This window comes from Theropithecus gelada, chromosome 9 (assembly GCF_003255815.1).
Source record: "Theropithecus gelada isolate Dixy chromosome 9, Tgel_1.0, whole genome shotgun sequence".
Classification (NCBI taxonomy): Eukaryota; Metazoa; Chordata; class Mammalia; order Primates; family Cercopithecidae; genus Theropithecus; species Theropithecus gelada.
In genome coordinates, this window is record NC_037677.1 from 34,923,531 (window position 1) to 34,933,728 (window position 10,198).

At 44.1% G+C, this 10,198-nt stretch overlaps 1 protein-coding gene and 1 pseudogene across 1 annotated transcript in view; both read left to right on the forward strand.

Moving 5' to 3' along the window:
* FAM107B (family with sequence similarity 107 member B) overlaps positions 1–10,198 on the forward strand; it is a 260,743-nt gene that overhangs the window by 24,854 nt on the left and 225,691 nt on the right. The gene's annotated exons all lie outside the window — the stretch shown is intronic.
* The window catches only part of LOC112631691, a 26,198-nt pseudogene continuing 18,020 nt past the window's right edge, over positions 2,021–10,198 (forward strand).

The window sequence follows — 10,198 nt, forward strand, 5'->3', positions numbered from 1 at the left end:
GCCATGTTGTACAAGCTGGTCTCGAACTCCTGACCTCAGGTGATCTGCCCACCTCAGCCTCCCAAAATGCCGGGATTACAGGCATGAGCCACCACTCCGAGCCCCACCCAGGTAATTTTTAAAACTTTTTTGTAGAGACAGCATCTCCCTATGTTACCCAGGCTGGTCTCAAACTCCTAGGCTCAAGCAATTCTCCCATCTCAGCCTCCCAGAGTGCCAGGGTTACAGGCGTGAGCCACACATCCAACGGAGACTAGAATGGTGTTGCGTTTGATAGCTTTGCAGTGCTATTTTATTTTATTTTATTTTTGAGACAGAGTCTCACTCTGTTGCTCAGGCTGGAGTGCAGTGGTATGATCTCAGCTCACTGCAACCCCCACTTTCCGGGTTCAAGCGATTCTCCTGCCTCCTGAGTAGCTGGGATTACAGGTGTGCACCATCCCGCCCAGCTAATTTTTGTATTTTTAATAGAAACAAGGTTTCACCATGTTGGCCAGGCTGGTCTCGAACTCCTGACTTCAAGTGATCCACCCACGTTGCTCTCTCAAAGTGCTGGGATTACACACTTGAGCCACCATGCCCGGCTTGCAGTGCTTTAAAAAAATGCTTTTCCAGGGAGTTCCATGTTTATGTCTTTCCATTATGATGCAGCTCCCCTGGTTTCCAAAGATACCCCATGCCCCAAGTCTTGGCTTTGACCACAGGCAGTTGTCTCGGGGGACACCTTTAGAAGACGCCTGTGGGTGAGAGCAATTCTTCTTTCATAAGAAAGCCTTGAGGATGCTACCAATGGGGTTTCATCCTGGCTTTGCTTCCAGCTTGTTTTTCTGGCCCCAGGTGATTTTTTCCTGGGTGACCTCCTCACTGGAGCTGTTCGCTTCCTACTCCCGGAGTTCCCAGGTGCCTTAGGCCCCACACCCTGGCTCTTCAGGACGGCCTCTGAGGTGCCTCGTGCATGACAGGCTTCCTGGCGTTCCCAGATGGGATTAGGCATTTCTTTCCTTACCTGTTTCTGACCTTAGCTTTCATTCTCTCAGGAATTCTCTCTGGATGTGCCAGTGGCTCTCATGACCCCTCCATAACACATTTGTGTTGGCATAATGTGGTTTTGGAACTGTACCTGTTCTCAAAAGACATGGATGCTGGCAATTGCAGGGACTTCAGCGGGACAGTGGGGAGGATATGATTGGGATGCGTGGGCTCTTGGTGCCCCTGCTCTCTGGGATGGAAGAGGGCAATGGGGAGACATGGTCCAGATAGAGGGATATGGATAAGCAGCTCCTCGGCTGCTGGCTTGGTTCCCATCTCTGTGAAGGTCTCGCTGTGGCTGGGATGTGAACTTTGGTCATGACTTTGTTCTAGTAAGGCTGTTACATTATTCATTTGACCAGGGAGAAAGAGTGCTAGGCCAGGGGAAATTATTATATAATGAAGTATGTGTTTTAGTAAATGGATGAACTCACAGTCTAGCTTTGATGTGCTGAGTAGATTTTAGCCAGGACGAAGGGACAAGGCACTGCCAGATTGATTGAGAGGGGGAAGGGGAAGGAAGACCTCACTGGTGGCGCTGAGCTGACAGTGCATTAGGTCACATGGAGGGCACAGCCTTCCACCCAGCAGCCAACCCTCAGAGTCTCACTCAGGCCCTGGGTCCTTAGACAAGCTGGCTTTTAAGAGTCTGGCAGACCACACAGTCTGGGTTTTTGTTTCTTCTAAGTGGCATTGTTTCCTGGCTTACAAACATAGCCTTTCCACCTTGGCAATTCATCCCTTTCGGAAAGGGTGGCTGGCACTAAACTCCAGCCTCTCGCAGCCCTTGGATTTTCTCATCTGGTGCTGAACTCTGAGCACACCAGAGAACACAGAGGCTTGGGCTCTACGACTAGCATTCTGGCTTTTTCTTATTTTGAAGGAAAGTTACTCTAGATCCCAAAGGTATAATCAGATCTATTCTTACACCCTGCTTTGAGGAAGAAGGGGGTAAAATCCAGGCCAGTGGGTGCTCAAGCAAGGAGGCCACATGGTCCCTCTGGGGGTTGCTCAGGCTTTGAGGGCCCTGGAATTTTACCTGGTTTTCATTGTGCTACATTTTGGTGACAAGCTGTACCTTCAAAACCTCTCGGTATCAGTCAGGGTTTGTAGTTGCAAGCAATAGAAATGGAGTCACGAGGACATTGGAGAATTAGACTCTGGGCTGACGTCCTGGGACCCATACCCCAGACGGCTGCAGACCCAGCCTGGTGACAGCTCTGCTGCAACTTTGACCTCAGAGGCTGCAGCCTGGTCCTCTGATTTTGCTAGCTGGCAACACCAGACCACTGTTGTCAGGCCAGGAATGTAAATTTGCTTAGTGGACACTGTTTCCAGTTCCTCTACTTTAAGCTGCTAGCTTCCCATTCAGTCTTGGGGAGGGGACATACCTGGGATTGTAGGAAGTCAGGTCAGAGCCAATGCCACAGATACAGGAAAGACAGGGCTAGTGAGCTACTGATATCATCAGCATCTAGAGTGGGAGGTAGGCTCTGCTTCCTCCTGAAACTCAAAGCGAGGAATTCCATAGACATAGAAGGAAAGTTCAGATACTAGGTGGCCAAAAAGAATGACAGATGTGCACGACCATCTATTAGAACTGACCTTGACCCCTGCGTGCTGCTTCCCAACTTGACGACATTCACTCATTCATTCAACATACATTTTTTGAGAACTTATTACAAGCCAGGCACTGTGATTACTTCTGAAAATATAGAGATAGAAGAAAATGACCTTCTTAAGTAGCCCACAGTCTAGTTGGGAAAATATACAAGTAAACAAAATAAGAACGGTATAGTAAGTGCTTTGATGGAAGTATGCACTGAGCCACCTCATCAGAGGAGGCAACACATAAATTGAATCTTGAAGGATAATTGGGAATTGCCAGGGCAAAGGAGAGTGAGTGTGTTTCAGGAAGAAGAACTTCACTGTGGCCGCATGTGGTTGCAAGGAACTTGGTGGGGCTAGGGATGGAGGGACAGGCAGAGACAGATAATAAGAGCGTTGCATGGCTTGCTGAGAAATTTGGATTTTATTCCAAAGAATATGAAGAATCATTGGAGTACAGTGCACCCCCTCCACCAAGAGGCAGCCAGAGTGCTTCATTAATTGGGTCCCACATCCTGTGCCTCCTGACTGGGTGAGACCCGCCCCCCACAAACAGGGGTTGCCAGATACCTTATACAGGAGTGTTCCTGCTGGCATCAGGTTGGTGCCTGTCTGGGACAGAGACCCCAGAGGAAGGAGCAGGCAGCCATCTTTGTGGTTCTGCAGCCTCCACTGCTGACACCTCCAGGTGTGAGAGGAACCCAGATGCATAGGGTCTGGAGTGGACCCCCGGCAAGCCACAGCCACCATATGGAAGAGGGGCCTGAATGGTAAAAGAAAAACAAACAGAAAGCAACAACAACAACAGCGTCAACAAAAAAATCCTTACAAAACTCCATCCAAAGGCCAGCAGCCTCAAAGACTAAAGCTAGATAAACTCACAAAGATGAGAAAGAAGCAACAAAAATGCTGAAAACTCAAAAATGATAGTGCCTCTTCTCCAAATGATCACAACACATCTCCAGCAAGAGCACAGAACTGGGCAGAGGCAGAGATGTATGAATTGACAGAAGTCAGCTTCAGAAGGTGGGTAATAATGAACTTCGCTGAGCTAAAGGAGCATGCTCTAACCTGATGCAAAGAAGCTAAGAACCAAGATAAAACATTACAGGAACTGTTAACCAGAATAACCATTTTAGAGAGTAACATAAATGACCTGATGGAGCTGAGAAATGCAACACAAGACCATCACAATGCAACCACAAGTATCAGTAGCCAAACTGATCAAGTGGAGGAAAGAATTTCAGAGCTTAAATGCTATCTTGCTGAAATAAGACAGGCAGACACAATTAGAGAAAAAAGAATGAAAAGGAATGAACAACACCTCCAAGAATGATGGGATTATGTAAAAAGACTGAACCTACGACTGATTGGGGTACTTGAAAGAGACAGGGAGAATAGAACCAAGTTGGAAAACATACTTCAGGATATCATCCAGAACTTCCCCAACCTGACAAGACAGGTCAACATTCAAATTCAGGAAATTCAGAGAACCCCAGTAAGATACTCCATGAGAAGATCAACCCTAAGACATACAATCATCAGATTCTCCAAGGTTGAAATGAAAGAAAAAATGTTAAGGACAGTCAGAGAGAAAGGTCAGGTCACCTACAAAGGGAAACCCATCAGACTGACAGTGGACTTCTCAGTTGAAACCCAACAAGTCAGAAGACATTGGGGACCAATATTCAACATTCTTAAAGAAAAGAATTTCCAACCCAGAATTTTATATCTGGCCAAATTAAGCTTCATAAGCAAAGGATAAATAAAATCGTTTTCAGACAAGTAAATGTTGAGGAAATACATCACCACCAGGCCTGCCTTGCAAGAGCTCCTGAAGGAAGCACTAAATATGGAAAGGAAAAACCATTACTAGCCACTGCAAAAACATACTGAAATACAAACAACAGTGACACTATGAAGCAACTACTCAACAAGTCTGCAAAATAACCAGCTAGCATGATGATGACAGGGTCAAATCCACACATACAATATTAACCTTAATTGTAAGTGGGCTAAATGCCCCAATTAAAAGACACAGAGTGGCAAGCTGGCTAAAGAGTCATAACCCATCAGTGTGCTGATTCAAGAGACCTATCTCACATGCAAAGACACACATAGGCTCAAAATAAAGGGATGGAGGAAAGTTTACCAAGCAAATGAAAACCAGAAAGAAGCAGGGTTGTGATTCTAGTTTCTGGCAAAACAGACTTTAAACTAACAAAGATCAAAAAAGACAAAGAAAGGCGTTCATAATGGTGGTAAAGGAATCAACTCAACAAGAAGAGCTAACTATCCTAAATATATTTGCACTCAATATAGGAGCACCCAGATTCATAAAACAAGTTCTTAGTGACCTACAAAGAGACTCAGACTCCTACACAATAATAATGGGAGACTTTAACACCCCACAGTCAATATTAGACAGATTATTGAGACAGAAAATTAACAAGCATATTCAGAACCTGAACTCAGCTCTGGATTAAGTGGATTTGATATATATCTACAGAACTCTCCACTCAAAAGGAACAGAATGTACATTCTTCACAGTGACACATGGCACTCACTCTAAAATTAACCACATAATTGGAAGTAAAACACTCCTCACCAAATGCAAATGCTAACAAGGAAAGGACCTCTTCAAGGAGAACTACAAACCATTGCTCAAAGAAATCAGAGAGAATACAAACAAATGGAAAAACATTCCATATTCATGGATAAGAAGAATCAATATTGTGAAAATGACCATACTGCCCAAAGTAATTTATAGATTCAGTGCTATTTTCATTAAACTACCATTGACATTCTTCACAGAATTAGAAAAAAATACTTTAAAATAATATGCAACCGAAAAAGAGCCCATATAGTCAAGACAATTGAAAGTGAAAAGAACAAAGCTGGAGGCATCATGCTACCTGACTTCAAATTATACTACAAGGCTACGGTAACCAAAACGTCATGGTACTGGTACAAAAACAGACACACAGACAAATGGAACAGAGTAGAGATCTCAGAAATAAGACCACACATCTACAACCATCTGATCTTCAACAAATCTGACAAAAACAAGCAATGGGGAAATGATTTCCTATTTAATAAATGGTGCTGGGAGAACTGGTTAGCCATATGCAGAAAATTGAAACTGGATCCCTTCCTTATACCTTACACAAAAATTAACTCAAGATAGATTAAAGACTTAAATGTAAAACCCACAACTATGAAAACCCTAGAAGAAAATCTAGGCAATACCATTTAGGACATAGGCACAGGCAAAGATTTCATGATGAAAACATCAAAAACAATTGCAACACAAGCAAAAATTAACAAATGGAATCTAATTAAACTAAAGAGCTTTTGCACAGCAAAAGAAACTATCATCAGAGCGAACAGACAACTTGCAGAATGGGAGAGAAATTTTGCAATCTATCCATCTGACAAAGGTATAATATCCAGAATCTACAAGGAACTTAAACAAATGTACAAGAAAACCCATTAAAATGTGGGCAAAGGACATGAACAGACACGTCTTAAAAGAAGACATACATGCAGCCAACAAACATATGAAAAAAAGCTCAACATCACTGATCATTAGAGAAATGTAAATCAAAACCACAATGAAAGACCATCTCAGAATGGCGTTAGATAGTCTCTCTTTTGTTAAAAAGTCAAGGAACAACAGATGCTGGCAAGGCTGTGGAGAAATAGGAATGCTTTTACACTGTTGATGGGAATGTAAATTAGTTCAACTATTGTGGAAGACAGTGTGGCACCTGATAACCAATTAAATGAGAGATTTACGAGAGGGAGAGAAGTTACAGATGACTTGTAGCTTAATGGCTGGGGCAGTTATGTGGAAAATGACATCATAGATTTGGAGGAGAGAGGATATGTTTGGTTTTGGAAAGAGCGAATTTGAGATGCCTGTGAGGCATTGGAATGGAGATAGCTGGTGGCCAGAGGGACATGCAGATCTGAATCTGAGGAAAGTAGTCTAACCTGGAGATAGGGGTTGGAGACTCAACATCTTGGTCACCCTTGGAGTCTTGAATGTAGCTGGTTAGGGAGTGTTAGGGTGACTGTAGAATAAGCAGAGGGAAGAGGTCAAAGGAGACCACCTGGGCATGGGTCATTAGCATTTAAAGATCAGAGTAGACCAGGCGCGGTGGCTCACACCTGTAATCCCAACACTTTAGGAGGCCGAGGTTGGCAGACCACCTGAGGTCGGGAGTTCGAGACCAGCCTGACTAACATGAAGAAATCCCGTCTCTACTAAAAATACAAAATTAGCCGTGTGTGGTGGCACATGCCTGAGGCTGAGGCAGGAGAATCCCTTGAACCTGGGAGGTGGAGGTTGTGGTGAGCCAAGATCACGCCTTTGCATTCCAGTCTGGGCAACAAAGCAAAACTCCACCTTAAAACACAAAAGAAAACAAAGCAACAACAACAGCAACAACAACAACAAAAAACCCCACAAAAAACCACAAACAAAAACAGAGTAAAGGGAGCCAGTGAAGGAACTGAGAAGGGTCAAACTAATAGAGGTGGGAAGAAAGCCAGAAGAGTGAAAGCCGACAGAAGAGAGAACTTTAAGAAAGAGGAAGTAGGAAGATCAAGAAACTCAGAGATTAAAATGTGTGCATTTGATCTTGGTGGAAAGACGTCATTGGTGACCTTTGTGAGGGTTGTCTCTGTGGAGTGGTGGTCAGGAGGATTACAGTAAGTAAAGGAGAGAAGGAAAGTCAAATAGTGGAGTTAAGAAGTGCAGAATATTCTTCAGGAAGCTTGATTATGAAAAAGAAGAAACGAGATAGGGCAGGAGCTAAGAGGAGATATTGAATCCACAGTGGAATTGCTAAAACATGAAATATGGCCATTACTACCTCTCCAGCATCTTCTTGCCAGGCAGATGCTGGTCTTTGAATGTATGCAAGCCACTGTCACTCTTATCTTTCTCTCCCTTCATCTCAGCCAACGAGGAAAAGAGAAATAGCTCGTCCGGCATTTCACGAATATTTACTGAGTGGCTACCCTATCCCAGACACTGCTTTCAGTTCATCAGTGAACAAACAGACAGTGATTGCTGATCTCAGTAAGCCCATTGCAAGCAGCATTAATAATGTACTTTGTCAGCATCATCTGACGTCAAAACACACACTGAGTCAGGGGTGGTGGTTCACACCTGTAATCCCAGCGCTTTGGGAGGCAGAGGCAGGATTGATTGGGACCAGAAGGTCACCACCAGCCTGGGCAACATTGTGAGACCCTTGCCTCTACAAAAATAAATAAATAAATAAATAAAAATGAGCTGGGTGTGGTGGCATGCACCTGTAGTCCCAGCTACTCAGGAGGCCAAGGTGGGAGGACTGAGCCCAGAAGGTTGAGGCTGCAGTGAGTTGGGTCATGATTGTGCCACTGCACTCCAGTCTGGGCCACAGAGCAAGACCCTTTCTCAAAACAAAACAAAACAAAAACAAACAAAAATCCCCAAACACCTGTGAAAATATTACCTGCAGGTAATTCTGTAGCACTTGTTAGTTTATGCTAAACTTGGAATTGTGGGCATGTATTCCTAGAGTCAATGAGAGACATCGTGAAGTGAATCCCTGCAGGAGACTGGAGCTGGCCCAGGGATAAGAAAAGCCAAGAGACAGAATTGTTAATTCATGGGCAAAATTTATTCAGAAAGTCGGGGAGTTACGCATGGAAAGACAAGGAGGGGAAGAATAACACCATTTTGTCACATATAACATAAGAAAAAAATAACAGTGCTGGTGACTGGATTTGAAGGAACTGGTGGGTTTTCAAGAAATGTATTTAAAACAGACTCTCCTTGGAGCTCAGATCTGGGGTCAGTGTTTGACTGGGCAGAGGGTATCCTCCATCCCGCCTGGAGATGCAGGGATTCACACCTTTCTCCACTCAGTGCTGCTTTCCCTCAAAGACTTCTTCGTAGGCTGGTGCAGTGACCTTAGTGGATGCTCTCTGTGGCCTAAAACACGGGGCTCCTCTCTTGCCCTCCTCTCTTCTTGCTCTCATGTGGGGCAAAGAAGCCCCCTTGCAGGTCATTCTCCCTCTTCTTCCAGGTGCCTGGCTTTAGGCATCACTAGTCTGACACTCCAAGCCTTACTTCTTTCTGGTTTTACCTGTTTCGTGAGCAGATTGTCTTGACAATTTGCTCAGTATCTCAGCTCCTGCCTCGCTCTTTTCATTCCTTTCTCTAGCCCAGGTTCTTGCCCCCAGACTCTCACCTGGCAACCTGATTCTGGCTGTCATCTTGCCAGCCACTCCTCTGACTCCCAAAGCCAGGGGGAGTCCCATCCCAGTGCTGTCTGCTTGTTGGAAAATCCTAATGTCACCTGCTGACTGTTCTCAGGGCCCAATCAGGTCCTGTTGTAGTTTTCACACATTGTTTCCTGGCCGCCAGACAGGATTTACTTTTAACACCTAACAGAACATTTTTGATCACAAGTGACAGAAAATGAACCCACACTTGCCTAAGCTAAAAAGAGGATGTATTGACTTGCAGCTGAATAGTCCAGGGGCTAGACTATTTTTAGGCACAGCTGCATAACAAATGATATCATCAGGACTCTGTCTAGCTCCTTTTAAAAATAGACTTTGTCTTTTAAAGCAGTTTTGGGTTTATGGGAAAATTGACGGGAGGCACAGAGTGCCTCCATAATCCCCTCTTACTGTCCCCTCCCCATGCACACAGTTTTCCCTATTTTTAACATCTTTTGTTGATGTGGTACATTGATTACAATTGATGAAACAATATTGGTTCATTATTATTAACTAAAGCTCATATACACATTAGGGTTAGCTCTTTGTGTTGTGTAGTTGTATGGGTTTTGAAAAATGCATAAAGTCACTTTTCCACCATGACAGTATCATATAGGATAGTTTCACTGCCCTAAAATCTCTGTTCTCCACCTATGCCTCCTTCCCCCCAACCCCAATGGCCACCACTGATCATTTTATTGTCTGTATAGTTTTGCATTTTCCAACATGTCGTAAAGTTGGAATCATATAGTATGTATCCTTTTCAGACCGGCTTTTCACTTAGCAATACGCATTCAGGGTTCCTCCATGTCTTTTTGTGCCTTGATAGCTCATTTCCATTTATACCTAAATAATAGGCCATTGTCTGGATGTTCCACATGTGTGTTTGTTCATTCATCTATTGAAGGACATCTTGGTTGGTTCCAAGTTTTGGTGAATATGAATAGTGCTCCTATAAACATTCACGTGTAGGTATTTGTGTGAATTCAAGTTTTCAACTCATTTGGGTAAATATCAAGGACCACAATTTCTGGATCATATGGTAAGCCTATGTTTAGCTTTGTAAGAAATTGCCATCCTGGCTAACACGGTGAAACCCCATCTCTACTAAAAAATACAAAAAACTAGCCAGGGGAGGTGGCAGGCGTCTGTAGTCCCAGCTCCTTGGGAGGCTGAGGCAGGAGAATGGCCTAAACCCGGGAGGCGGAGCTTGCAGTGAGCTGAGATCCAGCCACTGCACTCCAGCCTGGGCGACAGAGCGAGACTCCGTCTCAAAAAA